This window comes from Symsagittifera roscoffensis, chromosome 5, assembly GCF_963678635.1.
Source record: "Symsagittifera roscoffensis chromosome 5, txSymRosc1.1, whole genome shotgun sequence".
In the NCBI taxonomy this organism is placed as follows: domain Eukaryota; kingdom Metazoa; phylum Xenacoelomorpha; order Acoela; family Convolutidae; genus Symsagittifera; species Symsagittifera roscoffensis.
This window is the reverse complement of record NC_087066.1, coordinates 23,829,259-23,845,841: the sequence shown is the minus strand read 5'-3', so window position 1 is coordinate 23,845,841 and position 16,583 is coordinate 23,829,259. Positions and strand designations below refer to the sequence as shown.

Sequence of the window (16,583 nt, the reverse complement as noted above, 5' to 3'; positions counted from 1 at the left end):
CGGTGTTACGAATCAATTGAGCCTGATTAAACCTCGCCTGCGACCTCACGTGCGTTAGCTCATCCTTCAAATTCTCTCGACCATGGTGAGCTCTCTCGTCAACTTGATCTATCCTCTTAGTCATGTCCCGCCTCAATTCATCCAGGCCATTCATCACACCAGCGAACATATCACTTATGTCACCAGCTGCCCCCAATGGCGGGGTTAGCCCCAGAGAAGACGAGGTCAACTGTGGCTGTAGCCTAGTACTCGATGACGCACCGCCCTTTTGCTTGTGCACTGACGTCATCAGTCTGTCAAACGTTGATGATGCTCCCATCGTTATCCCATCTGACATCGGCCTGGTCGGCGAGGCAGAAGACGCCTCCCTGCTCATGTCGTTCCTTGGGCACGGTGTGAAGTTCACATCCGGATGGGTTATTTCCGGTTGGTCGTAACTAGAGGATAGACCTCCGGCTTGTAGCAACGTCACGCGCTCATCGTACAAAGACTTCCAACTTTTCTTTGCCTTCGAGAACGTCTGCTCTTCACCCGGACTCATACTCGACATCATCGCGTTGTTGCTCTGTTTCGCCAAAGATGAGTGTGCACTTGTCAGATGTGAAGGTTCCTTTCTCCATTTATAGCTCTTAGTCTCTGATTTGGACATTCCCCTGTACAACACTTCCTCCCGAGGTTCGACCTCGGGACGCTCCGAGGTCTCCTCTGTCCTCTCGGCTTCCTCCCGTTCGAGGACCTCATCTGGCTCAAAGTCGGGTCGAATGAGCGTTCGCTCCCCTTCGTCAAAGGGATCCACCAGCGTTTCGCTTGCAGGCTCGGCCTCGGCGCTCCGCCTTTGATTGCCATCGAGGTTTTTCTCGCTCCTTAGTTTCATTTCGCTCACTGAAAGATCAGGTTGACCTTTAGTCGATTCGTCTTCAGCAAACGCGTCGGAAGCGCTGCTAAACGAGGTTTGGCTACGCCTAGTTCTAAACTTCCGCGTGCTTCCCTTGCTTAGCCTGGGAATTTTAGTAGTCGATCCTAGCGAGTCCCTGCGCTGCATAGTATTAACAAAATGAAAGAATTCGTAATTTGATGGCAATGCAAACGTACCACAAACAAGATTTAGTTAAATCACTTAACGCTGCCTACTCGATTCCGTCAGTATCAAAATGTCTCTTAGATCTCTCACGACTAAACTAGTGACTCAGCTAAAGTTACACACAGGGTCTACCCAGTATTGATATAAGGCTAACTCAACCCGGTTGTATGGTATAACAGTATCACTAAGTTTCCACAAGATATAATCGACACACAAAACACAATCGATAATCAGATAAGAATATCCTACAGGTGACAGCGACCTTTTGTCAGTATTAATTTATCGCCACACAATTTATCAAGTCACTGCTTTGTTAAAATTTAGCAATCTTTGATAAAAAGCAGTGATGATTCAGAAATAGATAAATAAAACTTAGTCTTAAAGAAAAAGACTTCCCCCAATCGGAACGATCCGAAAGAACGAAGCCCAGGACACAGTCTTCTCAAGTGGGTGTGTATCTGCCTAATACACCCACCGAGGTCTTCTTTTAGGTGTCCTGCGATTGCCCGAGCTGTTCTACTAAGTAGCTCAAGGCAACCTCTGATCGAAAATTCGTCAAGTCTATGAAAAAGCTCTCCCACACTCGGACTGCTCCAAGTGCACGAGAGTAGGGAACAATTTTTCTTCTCAAGTGGGTGCGTATTTGCCTAGTACACCCACCGAGGTCTTCCTTTATTTGTTCCCGGATTGCCCGAACTTTTCTATTAGGTAGCTCAAGGCAACCACACGACCAAAATCACAATCAAAAAAAAATTTTCTTTGTTCGGGTACTTCTGATACACCCAATGTAGAATCCAAAGTTGATCACGAATTTCCGGGTCAGAATGGGTTCTTATGAATCTGATAAGCACGCCTAATATCCTAATATGATCTTAATTCAATGGATATTTTCCGTTTCCCAAATTGCCACAGAAAGTTTACTCAAGTCTCTAACAAGGAAGATCGTTAGAAGGTTTAAGACACTCCGGAGGGTTACCTCGGAGGGTACCTTGATCACCCAAGTTACTTCGGAGGGTACCCTAATCACCCAAGTTACTTCGGAGGGTCCCCCTAAATTTACTAAGGAGGGTCAATAAGATGCTTAATATGCTCCGGAGGGTTACTTCGGAGGGTAACCTCCAAAATTTTCAAATTTTTCGATCTCGCTTAGAAGGTTCTCCCCCTCGCTTCAAAAAGCGTCAAAACAAGCTAGGAGCTCTAAGGGGAGCTGTTTTAACTTCTTAGGGTGATCTCGTGGAAATTTTCCACTAAGGAGGGTTGCTAGAGGGTTTAGCTGACTCCGGAGGGTCACTTCGGAGGGTTCCCCCAAAATCAAGAAAAAGGGTTATATCACCGCAGTAAAGCCTCTGAAAGCGGTCTACCTGACTTAAAACTAGGTTGGCTGACACGGTCAACCTTCCCAATTGAATAAAAAGATGTTTTGATAAAATTTTCTGTCGCTCGGAGGGTTGCCCGTGATTTGGACCCTCCGAACCAACAAACTCTAAAAAAATTTTCTTTTCCGAAATAATCAACCCAAAAACGGTTGCAATTCGAAAAATTGGTCAAAAACGTCGACTTATGGTACCAAAATTATCCCGATCGGATAACTAGTCTTTGAGAAATCGCCAAAACGCGTTCGTCAAAATGGCCTTTTTTCACCACCTATATAGGTTCTGAAAGATTTTTTCCGCAATTCCGGTCGAAAGTGCCTAAAAATACTTGAAATGAGCGTAGCAGCCCTGTACGGCACTGGAATAATGCAAAAAACCGGACCAAAATTGGTTTAGAAACAAAAATTTGGCCAAAAACTATCAAATTTGGACCCTCCGATTCCTTGCTTTTCCAAACCTTAAGTCGTTAGCTCTATCCACGGAGCTACTCGGAGGGTTACCCAAAAGTTTCTCTAGTAACCGAGCACGTTATGCTAGCACGCTCCTAAAGCAAAAAAATTTGTTGCTCTAACTCTAAAAACTCAAAAACTCGATCCCCAAAACAGATTGACAAAATACAGAAAATTATCAAAATTTTGGTCGAAAAATTTTCGTTTTTCTAACTTCTACTGAGTCTTTGCTCACGCGGTTTCCTTAGTGAAGGGGATCGAACTACGTAGCTACTCTCTATATAAAAGCTTTTTGCCTATCGGAAAAGCTCGGATATCCGAAAATTTGGGGGTCTACGGTTTGGTCGAAAATTGGTAATTTTCGACAAAAAATGGGTGTTTCTTGGGTCTAAATAGGAGATAAGTAATATATAATAAGGATAATAATCTATTAATAGTCGTTAATGAATAGTACTATACCCTCCTTTGCACCAAAATATCCGAATTAAGACCCTTAACTCGGAAATTTGTAATCGATGGAGGGTACAATCGGACCGCGCCAATCGTGCCCCCCACCACTTAAGTTTTAATGAAATAGTACCCGAACGATACTAAAATTGCTTCAACGATACCCAACAGTCGTTGCGGATGTTGTCCTTGATGTCCCTGTTGAGTGTGGAACACGTTGATCAGCTTGCCACTCTACCCTCCGGCCACCGGCAAAATCACCATTAACGTGCTTAAACACTCAAATTACACTCGAGGGAGGGTATCCAACCCTTCACCAAAACACACAATCTTTCTATCAGAAACGATATAAATCAATCTGAAACAACAACAAATAGGAAGGTCAGATCACATCTCGTCCGGAAATAACATATAAACTGTCACTTTACGTTTTTTACTGTTTTTGGTCTTTTTTTGATTTTTTTTTTTTTTTACTGTTTTTTGTACTTTTTTTGTTTTCAAATAAATTATTTTTTGGCTTTTTCTTGGTTATACACTATTTTTGTTTGGTTTTACGCTTTCTCTTTAATTGTTTTTGGTCCTGGGACCTCAGGACAAGCGGGCTCTAGATTTCCCACCTAACCCTCCGGCCCCCGGAATTTTCGGTGTTAACTAAGTTAAAAAGCTAAATTGCACTAGACGGAGGGTACGCACCTTCCCCCTAGTACAATAACGGTCATTAAGGCCTCTAACTCGGGCATACGACCGGAGCGGAGGGTACGTCGCTGAAACGCTTGCCGATCATGATGGTTTCATGCCTTTAACAGGCCCACCCAGGAGCGCCATAAAAACGTCTATGTAACATTCGCCCAAATATCACACAGCGACGGAGCGTAGAAAAAGTACCTATTAACGACTGGCAGGCGTCAGTTACCTTAATTCTACTCGTTTTTCACCGTCTCGACCTTGCCAGTTGATTTTCTGGTCTGTTTAGGGCAAAGTAAAAAGTTACCATTTTTAGGCCATCAGTCAAACGACTTTTGATCAGCTTTCGTTTACATGCGAACACAACCACATAGCTGAGTCTCGGATCCTCAGACTACGTGATTGTCATTAAAAACACGGCTCGAACAACCTATTTTTATATGTTTTTGTGTGACAGTTCTATATTAAATCCATTGGAGATGGATTGACCCTTTCCTTTTTCTAGCTACTCATGCTCTGAAATATTAAATAATAACGGTGTTAATTAAGATCTATGACATTATAGCAGCTATACAGTCAGTCTATACAGTCCCTTCACATAGACAGTCTCTGGGGGACCAAGCCTCCGCTCCCGTAATATTCTTGAGATAACACTCTTATCTCTTATAATTCGTGTCCCGGGAGGGTTCCGTGGTATATTTCTTCCCCCACTGAAGCCTCCTTCTCCACAAATATCCGTCGCTAAGGTTCTTATCGTGTGTTATTGCCACGATAAGAGGCTTCGTAATTTTCTTGCTCGACTGTTCTTCACAATCTCTATCGTGGTTCTGTTTTTCGTCTTTTTATTCAAAATGGCCGTCTTTTCTCTATTTCTCAGAAATGTTCTTCTTCCAATCGAAATTTTTAAAAATAAAAATTCCAGAACATTCTGACCCTCCGTCGCAACACTTTTTTGTTCATAAGGCCTTTAGTCACTCTTTTTTATGTCGCCGGAAGGTTGTGCTGTGTCATCTGGCAGAATGGCACATACTCCCCGGACAAGTCTCCATCAATGTCCCTATTGATCGCATAACACCGGGTTATCGTCAAGTAGTTATCCAGTTTTCTGTAATCAATCTTACAAATCGCATAAGAAAATGAAATTTATCTACCCCACCTCAACTCACTACGTGTTCACAAATGGCATCGTACTACATCTCACTGCCTTTCAACATTTTCACAAAATTTGCACCATGAGGAGTGTCCTAGATAAAATTTCTTTTCTGACTACTTACGTCGTCTTGCCATAAAACATCTTTTCGCTCTTTGTGATTAAAAAGTGGGACGTGGCACGGCCACGCACCCGTTAAAATTAACTTAACTTCACTCACCAAGTATAATCAGTCATCTATGCGGTCCTTTCAATATTAAAACTAAGAAACTCTGTGGCTAAGAAAGTTCTTGAGTTACCCACCCTTCCAGAGCGAGTTTACTCAAACTTGCCATGTCGCCACACAGTGAATTTGTGTCTTACACAGGTTAAAAACTTCAGTCGTGAATAAATAGGTAAATATACTCACCTATGTTCCTTATATACATACATAGATAGTAGTAACTAAAATCAATAATTTCAACAATTTTAACAATTGCAACACTTTCAAAGTTTGGTCTGACCAAACTAGATCAAAACAAAAGGTTTAACAAGTTCAATAATCAAAACTTGGTTGATTTGTTCAAGTTTTTACACACAAAGACAATCAAGTTTTTTCTCCTTCTCTTCTCTTCTTTGGTCATCTTCATTCCATCATTTCTCCATCCTGATGTTCAGCGTCACTGTCTTCCAGGACTTTCTCTAACATGTCCAGAGAGTTGCGGGCCGTGCCCCAACCCTCCTGTTCCAGCAGCCTCGGATTGCAACAAGGTAGCAAGTCCACATTCACCTTCTGCTCCCGGTTCCTGCAAAAGCTGTTGTGAAGACATAGGCTCACGTTTCGTTCTAGGTCAGCTCTTAAGACCTCTTTCTTCTCCTCTTCAGTAACACAAGGCGTTCCAGCTACCCGCTTCACGGTGTTAATTAAGATCTATGACATTATAGCAGCTATACAGTCAGTCTATACAGTCCCTTCACATAGACAGTCTCTGGGGGACCAAGCCTCCGCTCCCGTAATATTCTTGAGATAACACTCTTATCTCTTATAATTCGTGTCCCGGGAGGGTTCCGTGGTATATTTCTTCCCCCACTGAAGCCTCCTTCTCCACAAATATCCGTCGCTAAGGTTCTTATCGTGTGTTATTGCCACGATAAGAGGCTTCGTAATTTTCTTGCTCGACTGTTCTTCACAATCTCTATCGTGGTTCTGTTTTTCGTCTTTTTATTCAAAATGGCCGTCTTTTCTCTATTTCTCAGAAATGTTCTTCTTCCAATCGAAATTTTTAAAAATAAAAATTCCAGAACATTCTGACCCTCCGTCGCAACACTTTTTTGTTCATAAGGCCTTTAGTCACTCTTTTTTATGTCGCCGGAAGGTTGTGCTGTGTCATCTGGCAGAATGGCACACAAAGAATCTCCCTGGCAATACAGATTGCAAACGCCGCTTGCGTACTCGGAACAATTAATGACAAAATAACTTTCGACGAAATTTTTGATTTGTAACACTTGTATATTATATTTTCTCGTGTCGAGTTGCGTGTTCTTATTGAAGAAACGTAACCCGTATCGATTTTAATTGGAAAGGACTTAAACACTTGTCATCTTCTTTTATCATTATCACTTCCATATCTAGAAAAACCCAAGGATTTTGACTGGAATACGTGATGAAGGGACTCCTGACCAGGGATTGCAATATATTGAATGATCAGATATTGAATATTGAGACGATGTCAATATTGAATTTTTAATATTGAGATATTGAAGGCTAGATATTGATATTGATATTGAATTTTTTGTAGATATTGAGAAAAACGGATTTTGTATCATTGCTTGAAACGTGACGTTTTAACACATACACATAAAACAAATGGTGATAAAAAGTTTCTGAAATGTGAAAGAGCCTCTTTCAAAGAGGTATTACATGAACACTGATTATAAATCAAAGAAGGCCTTATTCTTATTTAAGAAATTAACAAATTTAATTATATATTTCGAAATTCAATATTGAATTTGGTCTCTGGTATCTTAAAATAGTGATAATATTGAGATATTGAGCTTTTAGATATTGATATTGATATTGAAATTTCATCCTATTTGATATTGATATTGATATTGAATGGAAGATATTGATATTGAGCTCAATATATTGATATTGTATTGAAATTCCTGCTCCTGACTGTAACCTCGGTTACTATGATACTTTTGACCTTCTGATTACCATTTAAAAAAAAAAGTTTTATACTTTGATGTTTCTTCTTCACAGGGCTCAAACAACGTCTTAAACTCCATCTTTTTTACATGGAGTAAGTCAATTGAATCTGTTTCTGGAGCAACCTTTGGGTGCATGCTGCTTGGGTTTTGTCTTACGAAGTCACGGGAATATTCTTATTCTTAACTCAAGAAAAATTGCCCATTTTCATATATAGCTTCTTGTTATTCCCAGGGCAGTGCTACCCAGCAAATGGTGAGAAATCAACGTCATATGCAGGAACACTTGATGTCTGGAAGTGCTTTGTAGATCAGTATTCTCTTGCTTGAAGCTTCCAGCACCGCATTGTGCGAAAAAGACTGCTCCTGCAATAGCTCGCCATGACTGATTCCACCAGAGGTTTCGAGCTTATTGAAAGGACTGGGGTTCTTTCACATGAAAGGCTATATTACATCTTTTGATAGGCTTCTGATTTATCTGCATTACTCCTGGACAAGATTCGTGGCTCAGCGCAGCAACTAGGTGGTGTGTGAACTCTAAGAACCCACGTGACTCTAGAATACAAATATTCGAGAAAATCCCACTGACAAAGAAGGCCAACTTCACAGTTATGCTAGCAGAGCTACCTGCTACGATCTGTTCGTCAATCTTTACAAACTCTGTTATGCCCCCAAAAGATGCATTCAGATGTTCGCTCTGAAAAGTTTAAATCCTGACACAAGACCCTACATCGCACTTGTGCTCTTCTCCACTAGTCTTCATGTTCAGTCTAGCGCCTGACTCTACTCCTTTCGCTCGTTTGTCCCTCATATGCTTCTTTTGCATTCGTTTGTTAGGGTTGCATCAGTTTGAGGACTGCATTAAAATCGCCCATATCTTCCAGGTGTCAATCTCATTTTCGCGGAGATCCTGCCACTCAAATTGGCCTGAGCAGCTTCCACTTTATTCGTTTGTTTTTATTCAGATTACGTTGGCTCCATCTATTCTCAACTCAACATTCTTCCCCAACCGAGGGGCACAGATTACTTTCGATTCCTCCACATAAAACAAACCTTGCCAGCCTCTGTGCTCAAAAAATGATTGTAAGACGCTCCCATGACTGCCGAGACGTACTGATAATAACTTCTCTTCGACGGTTTCAGAGTATGGAATCCTCCGCTTTAATCAGGGGAAGTCGCAAGTCTTGACTGCTGTCGATTTTGTTGTTGTAAACGCTTCCGAAGTGTCTATTTATGCCTGATATTCAAATGACTCATCTGATCGTCCTTTTCACTTCCCAAAATTTTATACACATCTAATGCAATACTCGAGACTCGATTTTCCGTGGCTGTTTTTCGTGGCATTCAGATGACAACCAAATTCAAAGCATCTGGAATCACAGAAATTGTCGATTTCACAAAGCAGACTGGCTAGGTTTAAACCAACATCATCCGGTGACATGAAATGTGCCATTAAGTACAAAAAAATCTAATGTTACCTAGCTTAGTTTTGTCATGTGATTTCAAGTCTTCCAGCGTCACACCAGCCATGCAGAGAGCGAACGACAACTGAGCTTTCTTTCAGACAAGTGGATTCGCCATCAAAGAATTTGCTGACGGATTTGCCATCAGAGCAGACTCGCCATCAAAAAATTTTGCTGACATATCCTCATCTCATCCTCAAAAATCTCTAGTAACCGTTTTTTTTTTCAGGTTTAAGCCAGTTGGCTCCTTAGAAGCGGACTATTGCTTTCGGTATTTTGTTAGCTGTCACAGCCTCTCCGTCTTCTCGGTGTGCTTTTGTCCAAATGCTTCAAATAATTCTCGGTTCCTTCATCGTGTCCAGGGCTATTCACGATGAACGAGTGGTTTCTTTCTAAAAAATCGTCAATAACAAGTCTACCAATTAATGATTTTGATTTGAGATTCAATCTGAAAAGATGTCAAAGTTTGTAGAACCGCTGCTCAAATTCACTCTTTGAGGTTTTTTAAATTCTTTGTCACCGCCTCCAGATCTGACATGTCCTCTAACTCTTTTATCACCTCTCCTAGTTTTCTGCAAGTGGAGTTGTCCCGGTATGCTGAGGTATTCCATCTGGTTAACACATTGGAGATACCTCTTTTCGATTCTAAAGGAATACAGCTTCTCCAGATGGACTGCATTCGATGGCGACTCCAGGTGAACTGCTCTTTGATGCCGACATAGTTATAACCGTAATTAATGCGATTTGTTTTTTTTTAAATAGTATTCCTTAGTCTTCAGAGTAGAGTTGTGTTTACAAGATTGAGGTGTCTTCGCTTGTCCTACCTCTGGAGCTGTGATGCTCAGTCTCACTCATATCAAGACAGGCTCTCCCTACTTCACCACCATGTCCCTTAGATCTTCTTTGAACTAATGCAGTTTAATTTTATTTCACTCAAATGTTAAAATGAAGTTAGAATGCAGTCCACTGCTCTGATGTTTATGTGCTCACAAACGCCTATTTAATCCCTTCGAAGGTGTTGCCCTCCAAGGGGATGTCACTCAAGAAGTGCATCCATCGGCAGCTATTTCGCTGCCCAAAGGTAGCTCCAGATTCTTCCGCAGAAAGGCTAAGGGAGGCGTAGTCCTCATATTGCCTCCTAGTAATAGCAGGACTAGAGATTTCCCTTTTCACGCTGTGATCCATTCCGGCACCTCCAATAAATCAGTGTCCATCAGCTCAATGTCAGTTGGTTTTTCTCCCATTTCTTTTTTGACTGTCGTCTCTGAACAATCTTCCTTTAGAGCGTCCTGGAGATGGTTCTCCAACGGTAGGCTCTTCTTTTCTCCTGAAATTTTGAGTGGTAAAGCCGACTATTTTACCTTATCTATTGTGAATCCGGTAATCAGTGAAAATTTAAGTGCTCCAACAGCTCACATTTTGTGTTCTTTCCACCCCAGCTAAATGGAATCAGAAGTAGCGTCGCGTTTCACTCAGATCATCAGCCATAGTGTTTACAAAATGTCTCCGAAGGTTTAATCCAAAATAAAATGAGTCCAGTTTTTCGGTTGGGCCTCAATCGTCACCTTCCGACTACCTCACATTCTCAAATACCACTGACAACTGAAGTTCAACTCTATCAAGTCAGCACCTTGGATAACAACACATCCTTACTCATTTATCACCTCAAGAATTCTCGCTCACTCCAATTCAGCATGAGGTGGTCCACGATACTGACTAAACTGATATGAGCAAATCCGCGAATGCAATGTCATCACGCAGTTGTTAAAACTTCCCCTCATTGTCTAATTAGTCCGAGGGGATCTGATATCATTACCAGACAGAGACACAAGTCAGTAAATAAGGACTTTCCCTCGTTGGCTTTCTCCATGCTTGGGTGACTCCGGCCCATTGACAACGGATACACATATTTCAGCAGAAGACAAAACACAGTCAGGTTTCCAAGGGTCAGAAGGATGAGGTCCAGATATCCATCAATTCTCAAGATTTCAATATGTCTGCTGAACATGAAGGCTCGCAACATACCGAACAGTCTTCTTGGTAAAACCAGAAACAGTGCGAGCATTAGGTTGATGGACAAGCTAAACATTTCCTGTACAAAAGCGTCAAGCAAACACTTAATAAAAACAGGCTCTCTAGATATTCTAATCTCCGAAAAGGAATTAAACACCCCAGTCTACTATATAACTTCCTCTTTCGCGGCGAATCCTTGTCTTAATTTTTCCAGAAATCAGCTATCGTTGTATTGGTTTGCTATGTCCCCACAGTCATCACAGAGTACTCGGTAAAGTCTAGACGTCTCTGAAAGCCTTCCACATATGCACAACCAATAGGTGTGCTTTCTCCTGGACCGTGCATCCTACTTTCTCTAGCCTAATAGTCAAGAATAGCCACCCGGATTTTTTTCAGGTCGGGTGGTGCGCCATCGCCTCCAGCTTTTTTTTGGCTCAACTAGGTTCAGGCGATCATTTGCCGCAGCCGTTGCCCCACTCGAACGCCTTGCATTTTTTGCTCGTAAACGCTCTTTTTCTTCTTTTGGCTTTAGACCCGCAATTGCTGTTATTACTGACTGAAATCTGTCTGAAAAGTTTGTTTGTTCGAGAGTCATCTTATTTTGTATCCGGTATAACTTTATGTGTTTCTTTGTTATCTCTATTCGAAGAGAAACCCAAAGTTTTTGTCTCCTGGTCTGCAATGTTTGGTATGGGTGTTGACTCTTTCACCTTCGGTTCACCCCCAATAAACCTTTGATCATGCGTCTCTAGGTTGATATCTGGCCCTGTGGCTGGCCTCTCTTTTTTGTTCTGAAGATATTCTCTTCTTGTCTCTATGCCTCCATTAAATTCTTTATTTCTCACTCTGTTCACCACACTCATTGAAAAAATTTGCCTTTTGATTTTTGGCGTTGAAGCCACTGATATTACTGGTTTTTGCAGGCGTTTCGGTTTCTGAATCACTTTGTTTCTTTCGATTATAGAAACTCCTCATTTTTTTCATCTTATAACTCTTAACATTGTTTTCAAGAAGACCCAAAAATTTGTTTTCAGTTCAATTCCCCATAAAACAACTTCATTCTCAAGCCCTATTTTTTGGTATTCCTCTCATACTGTTAAAATTGTTTCAAAATTAATTATTCACAGAAATCATTTACTCAAATTCTTAAGCTTTTCTCTCCTCTAAAAAAGCAATTCAGGGTAATTTTACTTAATATAATATTTATATTCATATTCTAGTTCTGACAAGAAAAATGTCAGGTGATTGGTAGTAGAATTTGTTTTTGAAAATGTGATGACTAAGGTTAGTCAAAATTAAAAGCAATTTGCGAGAGCTCGAGGTTAAATTATACAACCAACCGTCTGGATGGTTGCTTGACTCCGCTTTTAATCCTTTGCTTAAGTTTTGGGGATAGTAAATTGTATTTCTCAAGTCTGTACAAGCTATTAGACAGTTTATTAAATATACATCGACTAAAGCAAAAAAACTTCGTGCAGTTGTTTGATCTTCGCAAGACTACAATCAGAGTCATTGGTCCTTTGTTTAAACGTGAAAACTATAGTCATCGATCCCCTGAATGCGCTCCACGCCACTATGAAAAGAACATAAAAGAAAAGAGCAAATCATCGCATTTTTAGAAGCACTTTAACTTGGAATAAAATTGATGAGGCCATGAAGGTAATTAGAAAACAATGGGTGGACAACCAATGGCCAGAATCTTGGACTGATAAGATTGTTTTAAGGACCCTTGGCGTACGCAAAGGAATCTTGGACTGATAAGATTGTTTCAAGGACCCTTAACAGAATCAAAGGGAAGTTCAAGAAGAGCCCTGGCAAGGGCCTACATCAAGGGGGCATGGATAATACAGACACGCCATTTATGATGTTGGTGCAGTACCGAGGCAATGAAAGACTGATATTTGCCCACCTAATCTGGAAATCAAAGTCACTGTCCTTTTTTTAGTTTTTTACGGTTTTTTCCTATTTCTATTCTTTTTTCGGTTTTTGTTTCGCTACTTGTCTCTTACCGGTTTTTTTTTGTTCTCCAATGGTCGCCCATACTCGGTTAGCTAGGCCTCGTATCAGAAAGCGCACCGAGAACTTTTCACAAGTTCTTAAAAAGCTATCGCGGTACAACCAAACGGTGGACACGTTCCAGTTTAACCGTACCACAGGTTCTCTAGAATAGGCATGTAGCCCGGAGCTGCGTCAACTGGGTTCGATTCTGTAGTCTTTATGTCGTAAAACACCGAGGAGCGCCATAAAAACAATATGTAACTGTCTTCTACTTTAGTCACATATGAGGTTAAGAAAAAAGAGGCCCTATAACCATTTGCTCAAGGCTCAGGGACACCATCTTTTGTGCTTTTTTACCTCATTCAGTCGGAGCCAATTCGGTTCGCGTAAGACATGAGACTACAAATCGTGTTAACGCTTAAAGGCCACTACCAAAACACCCCCACTCTAGAAGTAAGAACGCCCCCAAGGCTAGGTCTCTACATAACTAAAACACGCGAACGCCATTAAAAACAGGGTCGGAAGCTCTAGTATACCATTAGTTTTTATTAGCTAGTGGACCTTTGATCCATTTCAGACGGATCAACCTAAAACTCGCCTTATCTCGACGTAATCATATAAAATGCAGACATAGTGACGCGACGCTAGAATTAGGTAAATACTAAGTAAAGCAACTCTAGAAATTTTTTGTAACAAGTGGTTTTAAATCAATAAGTTTAGTCTTGGGCAGCTTCATTCGTCTGCCTGCTCAATCAAGATTTTCTCTCGCCCAACGATGATACTCTCGTAAGACTACGCGTTCCTCTCTATCAGGAACAAGGTAGCTCTACTCGAGTTGTTGATTGCAGTAAAATTGCGAACAGCAATTTTACCCTAGACTGATTTTTATTAATTTTCCCGCAATTATCATTTTTCTCTTCTGATATAATTAACTTATGATTTTCAGTTGTCGCGAGAAACTTGAGCATGACATGGTCGATTTGAATTTTTCAAAAATTACTTTTTTCCCCAAAATCAAGGTTAAACTTCCAAATCAAGGTCAAACTTCCAAACCAAGGTCAAACTTCCAAATATGACCGACTGGCACATCAGAAAGCTGAAAACCTGCCTACCATCCTAACAGTCTTTTTTTTCGCGTGAACTAAAATCAAAAGTGGTGTACAAAATTTCATGTTGTCGTTGTAACTCCGCCTATGTTGGCCAAAAGGTTTGACATCTAGCCACTATAATTTAGTTTTTTACGGTTTTTTCCTATTTCTATTCTTTTTTCGGTTTTTGTTTCGCTACTTGTCTCTTACCCGTTTTTTTGTTCTCCAATGGTCGCCCATACTCGGTTAGCTAGGCCTCGTATCAGAAAGCGCACCGAGAACTTTTCACAAATTCTTAAAAGCTATCGCGGTACAACCAAACGGTGGACACGTTCCAGTTTAACCGTACCACAGGTTCTCTAGAATAGGCATGTAGCCCGGAGCTGCGTCAACTGGGTTCGATTCTGTAGTCTTTATGTCGTAAAACACCGAGGAGCGCCATAAAAACAATATGTAACTGTCGTCTACTTTAGTCACATATGAGGTTAAGAAAAAAGAGGCCCTATAACCATTTGCTCAAGGCTCAGGGACACCATCTTTTGTGCTTTTTTACCTCATTCAGTCGGAGCCAATTCGGTTCGCGTAAGACATGAGACTACAAATCGTGTTATTGCTTAAAGGCCACTACCAAAACACCCCCACTCTAGAAATAAGAACGCCCCCAAGGCTAGGTCTCTACATACCTAAAACACGCGAACGCCTTTAAAAACAGGGTCGGAAGCTCTAGTATACCATTAGTTTTTATTAGACAGTGGACCTTTGATCCATTTCAGACGGATCAACCTAAAACTCGCCTTATCTCGACGTAATCATATAAAATGCAGACATAGTGACGCGACTCTAGAATTAGGTAAATGCTATAAGTAAAGCAACTCTAGAAATTTTTTGTAACAAGTGGTTTTAAATCAATAAGTTTAGTCTTGGGCAGCTTCATTCTTCTGCCTGCTCAATCAAGATTTTCTCTCGCCCAACGATGATACTCTCGTAAGACTACGCGTTCCTCTCTATCAGGAACAAGGTAGCTCTACTCGAGTTGTTGATTGCAGTAAAATTGCGAACAGCAATTTTACCCTAGACTGATTTTTATTAATTTTCCCGCAATTATCATTTTTCTCTTCTGATATAATTAACTTATGATTTTCAGTTGTCGCGAGAAACTTGAGCATGACATGGTCGATTCGAATTTTTCAAAAATTACTTTTTTCCCCAAAATCAAGGTTAAACTTCCAAATCAAGGTCAAACTTCCAAACCAAGGTCAAACTTCCAAATATGACCGACTGGCACATCAGAAAGCTGAAAACCTGCCTACCATCCTAACAGTCTTTTTTTTCGCGTGAACTAAAATCAAAAGTGGTGTACAAAATTTCATGTTGTCGTTGTAACTCCGCCTATGTTGGCCAAAAGGTTTGACATCTAGCCACTATAATTGACGTAGATCGAAAAGAGGACCTACCTGCTAGGCAACATCTCAGACAGTGTGGAATCGAGGGCGATCGCGGGAATGTCATGGAAGGTTATGGGCCAACTAAGATCAACGTCAAACTACTGTCATTAGAAGTACTTCACATCTGGAAGGAGAGACCGCGAATTAACCCGCGCAATGAGTTCAGGAGCAGTGAGCTGACTCTCAAATTGTAGTTCCAAAAACGAATTTTCGGTTGATACAAAAATAGAAAAATTCGAAAAAAACTGACATGTTCCGAAATCGGAAAATGAGACAAATCGAAAACTTAAATTTAAATTTAATTTAACTGAAAGAAAAAATTGATGTAATGTCTCAGAAACATCTGAATAATCATGATGTATTTTGTATAACATCAACATCGATGATCTTTGTATAAAGTTTTAATACACAAATGTGCGAAATTGTTTGTGATTCACATTTGTAATTCCTTCAATCCCCTGAAACGTTCAAAGCTATGACCAGAGTCAATCGGCATTTGTTTGAACTTGCCAAGACTCAAGTCAACAAATTCTTGTGTGAACTGCTCAAGACTCAATTGAACACTTTTTAGGCAGTTGAATGAGCTGCTTGAGACTCATGCAAAAATCTTTAGGCAGTTGCTTGAAGTGACCAATACTTATGTAAAAAATCATTAAGCAGTTTTTGAAATGCCAAGGACTCAAATATAAAATTCTCGGAAACTAACTGCCATACCTGATATTTTGGGCTTCAAGTAGTTCATGCAACTACCTACAAATTTTTTGACTTCAAAAATTTGTCTTCTCGGTAAAGTACAAAATTTGATTTTGTGACCTTTTGTTGTAAATTTTTGATTTTTCTCAAGAACTACTCTCCCAATTTGAGATTATGGATTCAATAAAATTTACAGATTACGTGAAGTCATCCTAAATAACGTTTCTGCAAGGCCGTTTCTGCAAATTTCTTTACCTTAAAAGCTATGATTCTCGGAATTATCAAATTTTTCATTTGTTGACAGTTTTTTGACTTTTCTCGCTAAATATCCTGCCAAATCTGATATTATAGGTTTATTCGAATGAATGGTTGTTGAAGGCCACCTTTCCATTTGGATATGCCCGATTTATTCAAAAAAAGTTATTGCCCTCAAATAAGTCAACGTTTTGAAATTCTGTCAGTTGTTTTTTTGGAAATTAATTGATATTACGAGAAAACTACCTGGCCAATAC

General features: G+C 40.4%; 1 protein-coding gene across 1 annotated transcript in view; it reads left to right on the top strand.

Annotated features, from left to right (window-relative positions):
- LOC134847010 (zinc finger protein ubi-d4-like) overlaps positions 1–16,583 on the top strand; it is a 601,556-nt gene that overhangs the window by 573,653 nt on the left and 11,320 nt on the right. The gene's annotated exons all lie outside the window — the stretch shown is intronic.